Genomic DNA, 17,627 nt, shown 5'->3' on the forward strand with positions numbered 1-17,627 from the left:
GAAAACACTACCCTTCCTGGCTAATATAGTCCGCTCAACCTCCTAGCCGACAAAGGAAGCTGTTTTATGTTTGGCGAAATGAAGGCTCCTTGCTGTAGAAGGTCCCTCCTCAGCGGCAGGGACGTCCAACGACATGGCCAGAAGGGCAGCATACTGTGCTCTCCTTGGTCAGTCCGGAGTGATTAGAATCGCTTGTGCCTTGACCTTGCGTTGCACCCGAGACAACCGGATCGGAGGGAACAGGTACACCAGTCGATATGGTCAGAGTGTCAACAGTGCATCCACCGCCACAGCCTGAGGGTCCCTGGCCCAATACTGCCAAAGCTTCTTGTTGAGCCGAGAAACCATCAGTTGTATGGACAGGCCCAACGGTCCATGAGCAGACGAAACACCTGAGGGCATAGCCCCCATTCTCCAGCCTGGTTCAGGAGAATGGCCTTGTGTATGGCTCAGAGTTCCAATACATTTACCAGAAGAACGGACTTGTGGCTTGACCACTTGCCCTGGAACCTCGCCCCTTGGGTAACAGCGCCCCAACCTCTCAGACTTGCATCTGTTTTAAGGAGAATCCAGTCCTAGATCCCAAAACTTCGTCCCTCCAACAGGTGGGATGGTTATAGCCATCATGCCAGAGATCTGCTGGCCTGAGAGGAAAGGCATATCAACCGATGCATCAGTAGATGCCAACCCAAACACTTGCTCAGGAGGTCCGATTGAAACCCCCTCGCATGGAATCGCCTTGTAGGACACAACCATCTTGCCTGAGAGACGGGTACACAGGTGGACTGAGACTCTGTCCAATCTGAGGACTTCCCTTACCAGAGACTGCAAGCGCCTCCACTTTGTCTGGCAGCAGAAACACCTTCTGGGCCACCATGGCCAATACCATCCCCAGAAACAGGAGTCTCTGGGCAGACGGGACTTCTGATCATTCAGAATCCATCTGTGACTGGACAACAGCCGAGTTGTCCAAGTTATGATCACCGAAACTGAGATTTATGTCTTACCTGTTAAATCTCTTTCTTCGAGGACGTCAGGGGCCACAGGGATTACATTGGGTAGAGAGTGAGGTCACGACCTTTCCAGCACCAGAAAGGATAAAACTTCTAGACTGCCCAGAGACAGCCCTGGCTCCTCCCTCCTCTAACCCGCCTCCTAGGCCTGGCTCCTCCCTCCTCTACCCCGCCTCCTAGGCTAGCTTACTTTCAGTTTTTCCCAAAGCCAGGCAGGAGACAAGATAGAAGGAAGAGAAACCCATACAGTAACACATTCAACCAATATATGTGTGTGTGTGTGGTTGCTCAACAGAGAAACCATAACTGTGACATGTATAAGTACCTCAACAAAGGAACTTTTAACTAAGTTCACTCACGGAGGAACTATGAACTTCAATACCATGAAGCAGGCGCGGCAGGGAGGGATCCCTGTGGCCCCTGACGTCCTCGAAGAAAGAGATTTAACAGGTAAGACATAAATCTCAGTTTCTTCTGCGGCAGACGTCAGGGGCCAGAGGGATTACATTGGGATGTCCTAAAGCAGCCACCTAAGGGTGGGGACGCGCCTGTGCCGCGGCCAATATATTCTGGCCGAATGCCGAGTTCTGAGAGGCAAACATAACAAACGCAAAAAAAGCGTAAAAAAATCGTTGGCAGACGACCAAGTTGCCGCCTTGCCAAGTTGCTCTGCCGTTGCACCACCTGTAAAAGCCCGAAACACACCCACAGATGTAGTGGAATGAGCCCGTACCCCCGCAAGAACAGGGAGTGAGGTGAACAAGGAATCCTGCTTGATAAACGACCGCAGATATCGGCTGGCAATAGTCTGCATGGTAGCAGACCAGCCCCTCTTATGAATTCTCTAGTGGATAAAGAGAGAGTCAGATGGCCAAAGTATTACAGCGTGATGTACATAGACGTGCAAAGCACAGACCATCTCCAGTTGCTTGCTGCCTAGGAGAGACCGCCGGCCTACAAAGGGCAGGGATCACTATCTCCTGGATGACCTGAAATTCAGGAACCACCTTGTGAGGTGTAAAGTAACGTTTCAAAGAATCCGTTCTATGAGAATAAAAGACCATGAAGGGCGATTGACCTGACAGAGCCTACCGGGCAGACACCCAGCAGCAACAGTCATAGGAAAACCGTTGTCCCAGTTAGCCTGTAAAGAGCCCTAAAGGGCCTAAAGAATCAGAGAAAGATTTTATCAAACCACCATGTTTGTAACAACCAGAGGTTGGATCTGCAGGACCCCCTGCCAGAATGAGCGGAGATCGTACCACAAAGCTCATAGGCTGTGGAATACAAAGGAGAGAGCCGAGCCCTGTTGCTTTAAAGAAAACAGGCGGAGGCCAGCCCCCACTACTTCTACCGAAAGTACAAAACCCTAGACAAACGGTAAATTCTGGGATTGAATTCAATCCTGTGGCTCTTAATAAGGTTGTCTTAACAGCCCTGTGAGCAGTTCTGGCCCCAGAGGCAGACAGATAAGAGAGATCCCTAACAGGGTTCACAGATCCGAGAACCAGATTCTCCTGGATTAAGGTGCCCCCACCTCCACTTTTAATGTACAAATTACTTTGAGGAGGAGCAAAAATGGGGAAAAGCCTACCTCCGAACGAATAGCCACTGGACTGACATAACAGAGCGTGGACTCTGTAACCTGCAGGGTCTCGAGACCTGGACACATACAGGGTGACCTGGTAAATGTGACGCAAAGCCATCAATCCACCATTGGTCCACCCCAATGGCCTACCAACCACAGGAACACCTCCGAAGGGAGGGTCCATCTGCCGGTATAGTTTTGCCAACAAGGCCGGGATCTTGCGCTGCACCCATTGGAAGAAGCGGGAGGCCTAAGCCTACAGCACCTGGTATTCCCAGACGGTCTCCCATCCAAGTACTAACCAGGCCTGACCCTGCTTGGCTTCCAAGATCAGACGAGATCAGGCGTGTTCAGGGTGGTGTGGCCGTAGGCTCATAGCCGGCCCACTCAGAGTGTCACCCTAGTGGTTGGTAAAAAACCACCCTTTTTGCATCACCCGACTGGACCTGCACAGGGTGACCTAGAAACCAAGGTTCTACCTTGCAGAAATCCCACAGGACTGTCTTTTTCACTTAGGTTTCAAGACAGAAGCATCTTTTCCATAATAGCATTATCCAGTCTATGCCTTAAGATGTACTGTTGCGTGTATAAAACACGGATTTACCAAAAGGATCAGTTTTGGTTATAATGTATGTGTATGTAGATACATTAGAAAACAAACAAACAGGAAACTATAATCGAACCGCTGTTTGAATGTAAGAAGCGAGAATGCTGGCCCAGCACCGCTATATATATCCACATATATATATATATATATATATATATATATATATTGTGTATGTACATGTATATATATACACATGTACATACACAAATACCTACAAGCATAAACATATGCATTCATGTACCCCTATACAATAGGTCGTACAGATTAAGAGGCAACATATTGGTATATAGCATATGGTGGCGCTGAAATGAACAAGGCCGTCAACATTGGCAACCAGTAAAACTTCTACCAAAGTGAGATTGCGTCCCTGAAGGGATGCATAGTCAAGGCCATATTAGCTTTTAATTATAAAAGCTACAGCCAGTGTTACTCCGCTAACATAACTTAAAGGAGAACCATAAGAAATGACAAACCGAATTGTTTGTGGGAGACAACGGGAGTACCTGGAGTAATACCACGCAATTACGGGGAGAATATACATAAACTCCACACAGTTAGGGTAATGGCATTGTTTGAATGGAACCCATGTTATCTACAACAGCTGGTGTTCCCATGTGATCTCAAACGAGATTGGGCATATCCAGTGTGTTATGAATATAGATTGACATCAGTGCCGTGAGGTAGTAATGTTAACCATTACACAGTTCGTACTGCACCTCCACAGCTGCATCTCCCAAAAATGCTACCCCGCTGGGGTGCAAGGCTACTAGAGGCCTGGAGGAATACTAAGTCAAATTATCTCAAATGTGCGATCTGCATGCTACATGCATGTGATCCTAATGTAAATCCGACTACATAGTCAGATCCCACACTGGATTGTATTGTGCGTACACACCACAACCAGCTCTGTATGTGACAGTGCAATGTTCCAACTTCCAATGACCAGGAATACCGAAGGTTATCCTGTGGAGAAATTACAATTCAGAGTCCACCGTTGGTGACGTTTGCCATAGTGCCCTGTCAGAACATGAAATAACCCCTGGTATTGTGGGGACTGAATCCTTATAGCCGTGCGCCTCGTCTACTTAAGAGACGGGAGCGTTGCTGATTGAGCTATTGCTCTATTAGGGTAAAACAGGCCTGGACTAGGTTCCGACAGGGTTTAAAAGTTAGCAGAGGTGTCTGGACCAGAACTGTAATGGCTGCACACACTGTGATTTCTAATTGACTTGCTATGGAAAACTTTGCTAACTCATGAGTTAGTAACATACAAGTCATGCTACCTGCATTAGACATTGCTGCCCTTGCCTTTGATTAATGGAGTGACCTCTGTGTCACTCTGATAGCAGGGTATAAGACTTCCTGCTGTCCTCTGTATGTGACAGTGCAATGTTACCCTCAGTATCTGTGCATTAGAGTAAGGCAGTGACCTCTGTGTCACCCTGATAGCAGGGTATAAGACTTCCTGCTGTCCTCTGTATGTGACAGCGCAATGTTACCCTCAGTATCTGTGCATTAGAGTAAGGCAGTGACCTCTGTGTCACTCTGATAGCAGGGTATAAGACTTCCTGCTGTCCTCTGTATGTGACAGTGCAATGTTACCCTCAGTATCTGTGCATTAGAGTAAGGCAGTGACCTCTGTGTCACTCTGATAGCAGGGTATAAGACTTCCTGCTGTCCTCTGTATGTGACAGTGCAATGTTACCCTCAGTATCTGTGCATTAGAGTAAGGCAGTGACCTCTGTGTCACCCTGATAGCAGGGTATAAGACTTCCTGCTGTCCTCTGTATGTGACAGTGCAATGTTACCCTCAGTATCCGTGCATTAGAGTAAGGCAGTGACCTCTGTGTCACCCTGATAGCAGGGTATAAGACTTCCTGCTGTCCTCTGTATGTGACAGTGCAATGTTACCCTCAGTATCTGTGCATTAGAGTAAGGCAGTGACCTCTGTGTCACCCTGATAGCAGGGTATAAGACGTCCTGCAGTCCTCTGTATGTGACAGTGCAATGTTACCCTCAGTATCTGTGCATTAGAGTAAGGCAGTGACCTCTGTGTCACCCTGATAGCAGGGTATAAGACTTCCTGCTGTCCTCTGTATGTGACAGTGCAATGTTACCATCAGTATCTGTGCATTAGAGTAAGGCAGTGACCTCTGTGTCACTCTGATAGCAGGGTATAAGACTTCCTGCTGTCCTCTGTATGTGACAGTGCAATGTTACCCTCAGTATCTGTGCATTAGAGTAAGGCAGTGACCTCTGTGTCACTCTGATAGCAGGGTATAAGACTTCCTGCTGTCCTCTGTATGTGACAGTGCAATGTTACCCTCAGTATCTGTGCATTAGAGTAAGGCAGTGACCTCTGTGTCACTCTGATAGCAGGGTATAAGACTTCCTGCTGTCCTCTGTATGTGACAGTGCAATGTTACCCTCAGTATCTGTGCATTAGAGTAAGGCAGTGACCTCTGTGTCACTCTGATAGCAGGGTATAAGACTTCCTGCTGTCCTCTGTATGACCTAGCTGGCAGCAAACTGTCCCCCCATAAACTGTAATCTGAGAACACAGTATCTTTCTGGAAGAAAGCAAGAAGGGGTTTTATTTTGTCAGCCAGCAGATACACATTGCACAATTAGAGGCTTATTGCAGAAATCTAAAGATCTCTATGTCACAGAGGAAAAATACATCAGGGAAGGCCACAGACACATGCCTCAGATGACAGTGTAAACGGAGTTATACACTTTCCACCTGACAATATATACACTACACACACACACAGGGAGAGAGAGTAGGTATAGGTAACCAGAGATAGAATCACTGGATAAGAGAGACAGTATAAGGAGATGAGCTGCCGAGGCCATCAACAACACCATGGTATATAACACAGGAGTGCTATGACCTAATTTACATACAGCCCAATACTGTCCCACTATGCTCTAAACCCCACTGTCTGAACACAGAACCTGGGGGAGCAGCTGCATTCAATATGCAGTTAATCAGGACAAGCTTGAGCACAGCCCTGGCATTAGTAGTCAGGAGCCTCCAGCAGCGTGCAATGGCGAAAAGTATGTTACAATGACCGCCAGAACCGCGTGATAGCTGGGAAAGTACCATGGACTCCGTCCTTACAATGGCGTCCCTTTTTAAAAGGGTAGCCGCGCCATCAGGCTATACTCATATGCCCAGGCTGGCCGGACCTGCAATGAGTGCAGGACCCCAATATAGGAGTCCCTATGTCACTATCGCTGTCCTCTAAGATTGTACAAGAGGCAGCTAAACTGGTACAGCTAACACCTATACTTCTGACATACAGTGATGGTGTTAACACAGTTATGAGACATCGCACAATGCAAATAATAATAAAAGTGGCACTGAGCTCCGCAAAGCACAAAGGCCGGCAGGAGCATAAAGTACTGTACCCTGTGCTCCAGTAGGAGAGGTACAGGGGAGATTTGCCCAAATGGCCTGGCTGTGAAGAGGTGGACCCCGGACTGGCAAAGTGCTCTCCGTGTCCCTCTATCACTATGCAGCAGGCAGGCAGGAAGAGATGCAAACCATCTATGACCTTAACACCCTTGCGCCCGGAGGTCTGAATTCAGACTTCGAGATTAAGTGGTTCTTGTGATACATTTTTTAAAATTTTTAAAATTAGATCTCTCTAAATTGGTATTTTTTACATATGTCTTTTTATACGTTTTATATGATTTGATTTATAATTTATGTTTCGTTTATATCTATAGATATAATGAGCACATAGAGTGAAGGGATAAGATAAGGCGTCCCTGTTGCTGGGTTACCAAAACACACTGCCCGGAATCACGGCACTTCTGAGAGGAATCCTGGGAGCTGTAGTCACTTCAGACGAAACCGGAAGTGACGTTACGATATTATACAAGCGTCTACAAACAGCTCACGATGTAAAGGATCTGTAAGTGTGCCGGATTGGGAGTGACATGAACACGCACCCTGCGCTCTGCTGCGTCTGAGCGGCAGGGTTGCCAAGACTACTCTGTAAGCCGGCAGCGGTAAACAGGAAGTCCCGCTGTTCCTCGCAAAGGACTATGGGACACGTAGTTCTACAAAATTAATTAGAGTCCGGCCAGGAAGCGGGAATAGACTGGGTATATAAAGGGCTCATACGCAGTGATGCAGGACACCTTGAAAAAGTTCTCTGCGGAGGAAGAAACGCGTTGGTGGACTGTGTATGAGACAGAGAAAGGAATTGTTGGAGAGACTACATCTTTAAACGCATATGGGACTGGTGAGAACTCAGTTCCCATAAGATTGGGTAATTTTCCAACTTTTTGCCTACTTTGGATGCACATGCACTTTAATTATAGTGCTCAATTTTTCATATTTTTTCTGAAGCTTTTTATCATTGTACCTATGAATTTCTTGTGTTTTTAAATAGTGTTAATAAATGACCTATTGGTGTTTGACATACTTCACCATTTAGATTTATTCATTTATTTTCATGTGCTGATTTCGGAGACCACAGCGCAGAACAAACTCCCTCAAGCGCCCGATAAGTGACCTTTCCCATTCTTTTCTGTTATATGGTATACTGGTATAACTGTGTATAGACAAATCTTATGCCTCTAGTAGGTCAGGAAATGGCAGTGTCACTAGCTTACACCGTGAAATACCAGAACCGTAACCAAATCAGCCCCCGATGTATGTAATAGGGGGTGTGTAATGTGACCTAGGCACTGCATATGCGCCTTTTCTGCGGATGGACTGGAACCAGTGCCCTTGAGCACCATATGATGAGCGCGGGTCTGAACTCGTGTCTGGGTATATACCCTAACTACTGAGGATTAGCCTTTCAGACTATGCAGGGACACTTCAGCTTGTTGAGTCCCACACTACCCCATGTATCATAGCGAAAGCTATGGGGGCAGCCCCTACGGGACCCTAGACAAGTGGACCCACAGACAGATGTCCTCTTGCAGGCATCTGGGGAAGGACACTCATTATAACCGCACAAGCTGGAATACACTTATGTTTGTTTCCAGGCCTAAGCAGGTAGCGGGTTATAGCATTACACAAGGTGCACTGGTGCCTCAAGGTGCACTGGTGCCTCAAGGTGCACTGGTGCGTGTATAAAACACGGTGGTTTCCAAAAGGAATCATCTCTTTGCTGAATTACATGTACATACATTATAACCAAACAGGGAATTATATAGAAATGCTGATTGAATGTCAGAATGCTGGCCAAGCACCGCTATATTCAAAAACGCATACACATATATAGACATAAATATATGTATACCTGTACCTGCATCTCATACGTCATACAGATAAGAGGCAGCAACTTGGAATATGGTATCTGGTGTCGCCATCATTGGCAGCCAGTAACAACACCAAAGTGTGATTGCGTCCGTAAAGGGACGCGTCGTGTCAAGGCCATAGCAGCCAGTGTTACTCCGCTGAAGTCATTTAGAGGAGAAGTTTAATAAATGAATACTATATACCCCTGCAGGGGATCTGAACCTGTAATGATGGTGTCAGAATTTAGAAACCAAATTGCAACAGATGCATCCACCCAAAACGCTACCCCGCCGAGGTGCAAGGCTACTAGTGGGCGGGAGAATACTGCATATTCCAACTTCCATTGAGCAGGAACCGTGAAGGTTATTCCTGGTGAAAGTGCAACTGTTGGTGGCGTCTGCCATAGTTCCCTCTCTAGGAAAAGGGCCTGAAATAAACAATGGTGGTCTGGGTGATGGCAGCTAAAACAGTGGCCACAGTGAAGTTTCACAGAGGTCTTTTACACTGTACAAGTGTCTGGACCAGAAACTGTAACCAGCTCTGTATGGGTACACTGTAGTGTTACAGGCTGTGGCCGGAGAGCCCGGCACACGGGGTTAATGGCGGCCACAGCACTGAAGGGGTTAACTCTCCGTGCCTTGCCGTTATTCAGAACAAGGGCACTTGACATGTTTTAAACTGTATGAGCAGCACTGAGCTGGGACAGGACCCCCCCTGCAGTGTGTGATGTAGCCTGCTGCTGGGCACAAGGCACTGAGCTGAGACAGGAACCCTCCTGCAGTGCTGATGTAAGTTGTAGCCTGCTGCTGGGCACAAGGCACTGAGCTGGGACAGGACCCCTTCTGCAGTGCTGATGTAAGTTGTAGCCTGCTGCTGGGCACAAGGCACTGAGCTGGGACAGGACCCCTCCTGCAGTGCTGATGTAAGTTGTAGCCTGCTGCTGGGCACAAGGCACTGAGCTGGGACAGGACCCCTTCTGCAGTGTGAGATGTAGCCTGCTGCTGGGCACAAGGCACTGAGCTGGGACAGGACCCCTTCTGCAGTGCTGATGTAAGTTGTAGCCTGCTGCTGGGCACCAGGCACTGAGCTGGGACAGGACCCCTTCTGCAGTGCTGATGTAAGTTGTAGCCTGCTGCTGGGCACCAGGCACTGAGCTGGGACAGGACCCCTTCTGCAGTGCTGATGTAAGTTGTAGCCTGCTGCTGGGCACAAGGCACTGAGCTGGGACAGGAACCCTTCTGCAGTGCTGATGTAAGTTGTAGCCTGCTGCTGGGCACAAGGCACTGAGCTGGGACAGGACCCCTGCTGCAGTGTGAGATGTAGCCTGCTGCTGGGCACAAGGCACTGAGCTGGGACAGGACCCCTTCTGCAGTGCTGATGTAAGTTGTAGCCTGCTGCTGGGCACAAGGCACTGAGCTGGGACAGGACCCCTTCTGCAGTGCTGATGTAAGTTGTAGCCTGCTGCTGGGCACCAGGCACTGAGCTGGGACAGGACCCCTTCTGCAGTGCTGATGTAAGTTGTAGCCTGCTGCTGGGCACCAGGCACTGAGCTGGGACACGAACCCCCCTGCAGTGTGAGATGTAGCCTGCTGCTGGGCACAAGGCACTGAGCTGGGACACGAACCCCCCTGCAGTGCTGATGTAAGTTGTAGCCTGCTGCTGGGCACAAGGCACTGAGCTGGGACAGGACCCCTTCTGCAGTGCTGATGTAAGTTGTAGCCTGCTGCTGGGCACAAGGCACTGAGCTGGGACACGAACCCCCCTGCAGTGTGAGATGTAGCCTGCTGCTGGGCACAAGGCACTGAGCTGGGACAGGACCCCTTCTGCAGTGCTGATGTAAGTTGTAGCCTGCTGCTGGGCACAAGGCACTGAGCTGGGACAGGAACCCTTCTGCAGTGCTGATGTAAGTTGTAGCCTGCTGCTGGGCACAAGGCACTGAGCTGGGACAGGACCCCTCCTGCAGTGCTGCTGTAAGTTGTAGCCTGCTGCTGGGCACAAGGCACTGAGCTGGGACAGGACCCCCCCTGCAGTGTGTGATGTAGCCTGCTGCTGGGCACAAGGCACTGAGCTGAGACAGGACCCCCCTGCAGTGTGTGATGTAGCCTGCTGCTGGGCACCAGGCACTGAGCTGGGACAGGACCCCTTCTGCAGTGCTGATGTAAGTTGTAGCCTGCTGCTGGGCACCAGGCACAGATTATATGTACTTATGAAATATATGTTTGGCACTGAGCTAGGACTGCATCATATATTGTATTGAATATTGAGGAATGCATTCTGGACTTACAATGCACTTTGTACATTTCTGGGGGGAAGGAATTTAGCAAATCTTGGTGATGAGGAAATGAAATGCTAATCTGCCCCTCTTGTCAGAAGGTCTGTGAGTGTCCAAAACACAGCAGGGAGTAGGCTCTGTGTCTGAAGCCCTGTGTAAAAGGTGATAAGGACATTTATGTACTATATGTGATGGGTCACTGAACCCAGGCCATCCTGTGTGAGGTGTTGGTAATGCAGACATTTGTGTTTCTTTATGTAAACATGTCCAGGAGATAAATATCTCCCCTGTTCCTGGAAGTTATATATTCTAAGGACATTGGAGTGAACCCTTTGACATGTAATCTGGATCTATTTATGACAGGAAAATGTTCCAATTGATATATAAATGTAAATGTCCCAGGCATGTACACCTCCTGCACAATGCTGAGTGGGTGGGGAGAACAGGGTGGGATTACCCCCTGTGGTATGCTGTGTGGATTTTGGATAAAAAGGCCCACGTTCTGCCTGTAGGGTTGTACTTCTGCCTGTATCTGAATGCTGTAACATCTGTATGCTGTGCGTCCTCTGAAAGGAGATGAGATCTCTTCAGATCTATTGGCAATAAACCATCTATTGCCCAAGACGACCACTTTTATCTTGCGGCCAACATAATTACTGCAATAATTCTGTTCTCCGGCTGTTCTGGGAACAAGTATCCAGCGTCCTCCCAGTCTCCGCCCTGCCAGCTACCAAAGCAGAGGCCTGGTCCGTGACCAGTGGTTGATCTGGAGTGCGCTTATCCCCAGCATACCATCAGAAGTCCACAGGGAGCTTGGGCACTTTAGAATAAATTAACAGCGACTAACTCCTCCCCTTCTACTTCCTCTCCTAGGCAGTCTAGGTATGTGCCCGGAGGGAGCTGGAAGAAAGACACACTTCCAAGAGGAGGTTAAACATAACAAGTCACACACACACACACACACACACACACACTCACTCACTCGCATAGAGTGAAAAATAGTTTGAAAAACAGCACTCATAACAGAATGAAACAACCCATAATTGCTGAGAAAACTTAGAATTAAGGCTAAGTACCAAGGTCTCATAAGACATCTGGTAACTGATCAAACCTGAAAAAGCAATAAAAGTGAGATACAGCGTCGGGTGGGCGTCCAGTGTCACCTATGGAGTCTGAGAAAAGGATTTAACAGTAAGTACAAAATCCCCTTTTCTCTTTCCTCCACTAGGTGACACTGGAGAGTTACAGTGGGGACGTCCCAGAGCTCCCAACACGGGTGGGATGACACTGAGAGCCCCTTAACACAGAACAGCCAAACTGCGAAGCAGTTGCCGCAAATGTGTCAAATTTGTAAAAACGGACAAAGGTCCTGCGGCCAGACCAAGTAGCCGCTCTACATAGATCCTGTATAGAAATTCCACGGGCAGCCGCCCAGGAGGTACCCACCGACCTTGTAGAATGGGCGGAGATAGAAGACGGTGGCACTCTAGAGGAAGCCACATAAGCCTGACGGATTGTCAGCCCGATCCACCTGGCCAGGGCCTGTTTGGAGGCGGGCCATCCAGGACGCAGGGAGTCATAGAGGACAAAAAGAGCATCCGACTTACGCAGACTCCGATCTGGATACGTATATGCACAAGGCCCGGACCACGTCCAGCGCTCTAGTCTCCTCTGACTCCTCCCGAAAGGCCGGCACCACAATAGGTTGGTTAATGTGGAAGGCCGAGACCACCTTCGGGAGAAAAACACTAGAAGTGCGCAGCTCCGCTCTATCCTCGTGGAAACGCAAGAAGGGTGGCTTACAAGAGAGAGCACTGAGCTCCGACACACTTCTCGACGATTTTACGATTCCACGTCCTCCATGGGTTCTAACAGGGAGGACTGGAGGAAGCTCAAGACCAAGTCCCACGGTGTTGTGGGGGGCTTGAAAGGAGGTTGCAGCCGCAACACCCCCTGGAAGAAAGTCTGAATCTGAGGAAGAAGCGCCAGTTTTCTCTGGAGAGAAAAAGAAAGAAAGAAAGAAAGAAAGAAAGAAAGAAAGAAAGAAAGAAAGAAAAAGAGAGAGAGAGAGAGAGAGAGACAGAGAGAGAATACCTGCACCTTCAAGGACCCCTGAGGAAAGGCCCTTCTGTAAAAACAAAAGCAACCGGGCAAGTTTGAAATTCACAGGAGAAACCCTCCTGGACTCGCACCAGGCCACATAGGCCCTCCATATACGATGGTAATGCACCGAGGTAACCTGTTTTCTGGCCCCGATCATGGTAGGGATCACTGCCTGAGGAATGCCTGCTTTTCTCAGAATGGACCTCTCAACAGCCATGCCGTCAAATGTAGATGTTGTAAGTTCGGACAGAAGAGGCCACGGCTCGTCTACTAACAGGCCTGTGAGAACCGTGTACCACGACCGGCGAGGCCAGTCTGGGGTAATGAACAGCACTGTTACCTACTCCCTCGGGTCGGTGAGAGCATCCCCACCGACGAGTCAAGGTCTGGAAGACCTGGGGGTTCAGACACCACTCTCCGTGATGGACGTCTCGTCAGCTGAGGTAGTCTGCCTCCCAATTTTCCACACCTGGTATTAAAATGGCAGACACGGCCCCCGCGTGCTCCTGTGCCCAAAGCAGAATCCTCTTCACTTCTCTCATCGCTGCACGGCTGCGAGTGCCTCCCTGTTTGTTTATGTAGGCCACAGCTGTGGCATTGTCGGACTGTACTCTGATTTCCTTGTACTGAAGAATGACCTCCGCCTGCAGGAGAGCATATTACACCGCTCGGAGTTCCAGCACATTGATGGACAGCTGTGCTTCCTCCAGGCGTCCACAGGCCCTGGAAGTGGAGGCCCAACGTGACCGCTCCCCAGCCCCTGAGGCTGGCGTCTGTGGTGAGGAGCGTCCAGTTGTGTATGGCGAACCGCCGTCCCTCCTGCAGGTTGCCGGAGTCGAGCCACCACGCTAGTGATGCTCAAGCCTGATGGGAAAGGGTGATTCGCTGATAAAGAAAAAGATGAACATGACCACTGGTGGAGCAGACACAGATGGAAGGGGCGAGATCGAAAACGCCCGTACTGCACCGCCTCGAACGTGGCCACCATCTTTCCCAACAGCCTTGTGCAAAGTAGGACTGACACTCTCCGATGCTGCAGCACCAGGCGAGCCGATTCCTGTAGAGACAGGACCTTGTCCACTGGGAGGTAAACCCGTCTGTGGACCGTGTCCAGGGTCATCCCCAGGAACAGGATCCTCTGCGAGGGGGTCAGTTGAGACTTCTGGATATTGAGCATCCAGCCATGGGACTCCAGTGTCTGACGTGTCAGCTGGATGTTGTGCAGCAGGATCTCCTTGGACGGAGCCTTCAACAGAAGGTCGTCCAAGTAAGGGACAATGGTAACTCCCTGAGCCCTGAGTATCTCCATCATGACAGCCATGACCTTGGTAAATACCTGGGGCGCAGAGGAGAGGCCGAAGGGAAGGGCTCTGAACTGCAGGTGACCTGTCTGAATGGCAAACCGCAGGTAGGCCTGGTGAGGGGGCCAGATGGGGATGTGCAGGTATGCATCTTTTATATCGATGGATACGAGAAACTCCCCCGGCTCCAGGCCTGCAATGACTGACTGCAGAGACTCCATCTTGAAACGGGTGAACCGCAGAAACGGATTGAGCTGCTTCAAATTCAAGATGGGCCTCACCGAGCCGCCCGGTTTGGGAACCAGAAACAGGCTGGAATAGAATCCCTTCGACCTTTCCGAGTCTGGGATAACCACCCCCATGTCCCTGAGTTTGTGAATGGCCGCCTGTAGTGCCTTGCTTTTCTCTGGAGAAGCTGGCAAACCTGTGGGAAAAAACGTAGAGGAGGAGGCAACAAGAAGTCTATCTTGTAGCCTACTGCCACCAGGTCCTTTACCCATGCGTCCTGGCAGGACATGGACCAAACGTGCTGGTAAAACAGCAGACGGCCTCCCACTCTGCGCTCCAGGCAGGGACTGGGAGAGTCATGCAGAAGGCTTGGAGGTAACCTTTGCATCCAGGATGGGTGCGCTGGCTGAACCTCTGCCTCGGAAGCCCCTAGAACTGGTTGTGCTTCCACATGACCTACCCATGAATCTGGGGGTGGGTTGGAATGATCGAAAGGACTGCCCTCCTGTAGTGGGGGGAAGGACCTGCGTGGGGGAGGGGCTGCTGTAGGCAGAAACTGTGACTTACCCCCCATAGCCTGTGAGATCATCTTGTCCAGCTCTGGACCGAAGAGCGCCTCACCATCAAAGGGTAACTCTTCCACCGCCTTCTTGGAGTCGGCGTCCGCATTCCACTGTCTCAACCAAAGAGTTCTGCGAGCTGAGACTGAAAGGGCAGAGACACGAGCCGCCAGCATACAGACGTCTGAAGAGGCTTCAACTAAGTAGCCTGCAGCCTCACGTATGTGTTCTACCAGCAGTAACATGTCACCTGCCCCCGGGTCTAGGGAGGAGGCAACCTGGGCCGCCCAGACCTCCATGGCCCTATTGACCCAACAGCCCACATGGGCCGGCCTTTGTAAAAGACCTGCGGCCGAATAAATATTCTTCAGGGTGCTCTCTAACCGTCTGTCAGAGACATCCTTGAGGGTAGAGGCTCCTGGTATGGGAAGTACTGTCTTTTTATACAAGCGTGATACTGAAGAGTCTACAGCAGGGGGCGTTTCACAGGACTTCCTAGCATCCTTGAGGGTAGAAGCTCCTGGTATGGGAAGTACTGTCTTTTTATACAAGCGTGATACCGAAGAGTCGACAGCAGGGGGCGTTTCACATGACTTCCTAGCATCCTTAGGAAAGAGGAAGTGAAAAACCTTTGGGACACCTGAATCTTCTTGTCAGGGTGTAACCAAGCTTTTTGCAGGTGATCTTCCAGCTCCACTGAGGCTGGGAAGAATGCAGACTGTTTCTGCTTTTTAGCATAAACAGAGGGACGCACAGCAGGCCTCTCCTCCTCAGAGACATTGAGGGTTAAACGGACTGTTGTATTAAGTCCTCTAAACCCTGAGAGGGGAACATCAGTGTCCTGCAGCGCTAGAGCCTCCTCTAGATCTGGCATATCATCATCTGTATCATCTAACAGAGGGACCTGAGGAAACATCCTATTAGCAGAAGCCACTCTAGGGGGAGGGGGTGCTGGGGTGTCTGCATGTAATGCTCTAGACCAGGGGTGGCCGGACTTTTGAAACCCAGGATCTACTTTTTGTACACTTACTTACCGGTGATGTAGCAGCATCTCCCCCTCTGCAAAATACACCCCCCTCCCCCCAGTGCAAAGTGCACAGAAGGTCCAGCACAGGCTGATAGGGTGAGGTGCACGGGGTACAAGTGATAGGCAGTTCATGGAGCACTGCCAGGTTTGTGGCATCAGAAGTCCCCAAATCATATGTGAAGGGTGGCAGTACCAGCTCTGAGACCCCTCAGTCTGAAGCTATACCAGAGCAGTCATGGGTGACTGATCAAAATACAAAGAGGGTGTGCAATGATGGGCTGTCAGACAATGAGGTGGATGTTTTTCTCCTCCTTCCTTGGGCGAACGTGATTCCCAGGATATAAGCTCCAAAATAGAAAATATACAGAGACAGAAGAAATGAATGACTCAGAACATCAGATCACCACTAGAATCTCAGGATTTCCGGTCTGTACTGACCTGAAGACCAGGCCCTATGAGCCCATAAAGGTATCTTTGTTATACACCAGTCCCCTTCCCATGAGAATAAAGGCTCACCTTCTAGCAGGGCCCTATGTGCATACAAAGGTTTCTTTTGGCTCCTGGATCCTCTGGGTGTGTAAAAATCTCACTCCAAACCGGTTCCACAAACGGTAGTACACAATTTTATTCCAGAGTCCAGCAAAAATACAATACAATAAAAAGATTTAAAAAACGGCTTTCCAAGTGCCTCTTTGTCTTAGCTCCTTATTCCTGTATCACTTGCCCGGGTACAGAGGTGAACAGGAATCCCAGTAAGATGACAAAAAATGGGTGAAGAAGAAAAACCAATGCACTGAACAGCCTCCTCCACAGCACCGACGCGTTTCGGACCAAACCTTTGTATGCACATAGGGCACTGCTAGAAGCTGAGCCTTTACTCTCATGGGAAGGGGACGGTCTGGTGTATAACAAAGATACCTTTATGGGCTCATAGGGCCTGGTTTTCAGGTCCTGTGGTTGTGGTCTGGCAAGGAAGGTGCATGGCCACACAAAAGTTCCCCCAAGGGTACAAGGAGATAGCAGGTGAATGGGGAGGCTGGGATGACAGAGATAGAGGGTGACTATGGAGGCTGGGGTGACAGGGTGATAGCTTGTGACTGGGGAGGCCAAATATAGCGGGTGTCTGGGGAAGCTGATATATTTTGGAGGTGGTCCGGCACAGCTACAAATATGGCCGTTACTTTGGGGGGTGCCCACACAGCGGAGACCAGGTATAGAAACACGAGAGGTGCAGCTCTCCAACCAGTGTAAATCCGTGTGTGTGTGTGTGTGTGTGTGTGTGTGTGTGTGTGTGTGTGTGTGTGTGTGTGTGTGTGTGTGTGTGTGTGTGTGTGTATATATATTTTATAATTTATAATTATACACATGCACACACTGTATAAAATAAAGGCTGCTTTTCCTGCCCTGCCTTCCTGCCTACTAATCTTGCAAATTGTCTCTGCTCCTCCGTCCCTGGCTGCCACTGTCTGTGCGCAGAGCACAGCGGCAGACACTACTTGCAGGTCTGTCATTTCCCATCCTGATCTGTCCTGCAGTATTGCTGTGGGACAGCTGGAAACACAGACGGGCGGGCGGATGACGGGAGACACACAATCGTGAGGCAGGCAGGCAGATGATGGGGGACACAGTCTGCCAAGAGGATGCAGGCTTTCCAGTGTGGGG

The 17,627-nt window shown here is 49.7% G+C and overlaps 1 protein-coding gene and 1 non-coding gene across 2 annotated transcripts in view; both read right to left on the reverse strand.

The window, feature by feature from the left end:
* Window positions 1–17,627, reverse strand: part of GTF3C2 (general transcription factor IIIC subunit 2) — a 108,147-nt gene that overhangs the window by 77,628 nt on the left and 12,892 nt on the right.
* Window positions 2,855–2,973, reverse strand: LOC146066184 (5S ribosomal RNA). Its single transcript, XR_014472881.1, has one exon. It is a non-coding gene; the product is annotated as a 5S ribosomal RNA (ribosomal RNA).

This window comes from Crinia signifera, chromosome 3, assembly GCF_055691185.1.
Source record: "Crinia signifera chromosome 3, ASM5569118v1, whole genome shotgun sequence".
Classification (NCBI taxonomy): domain Eukaryota; kingdom Metazoa; phylum Chordata; class Amphibia; order Anura; family Myobatrachidae; genus Crinia; species Crinia signifera.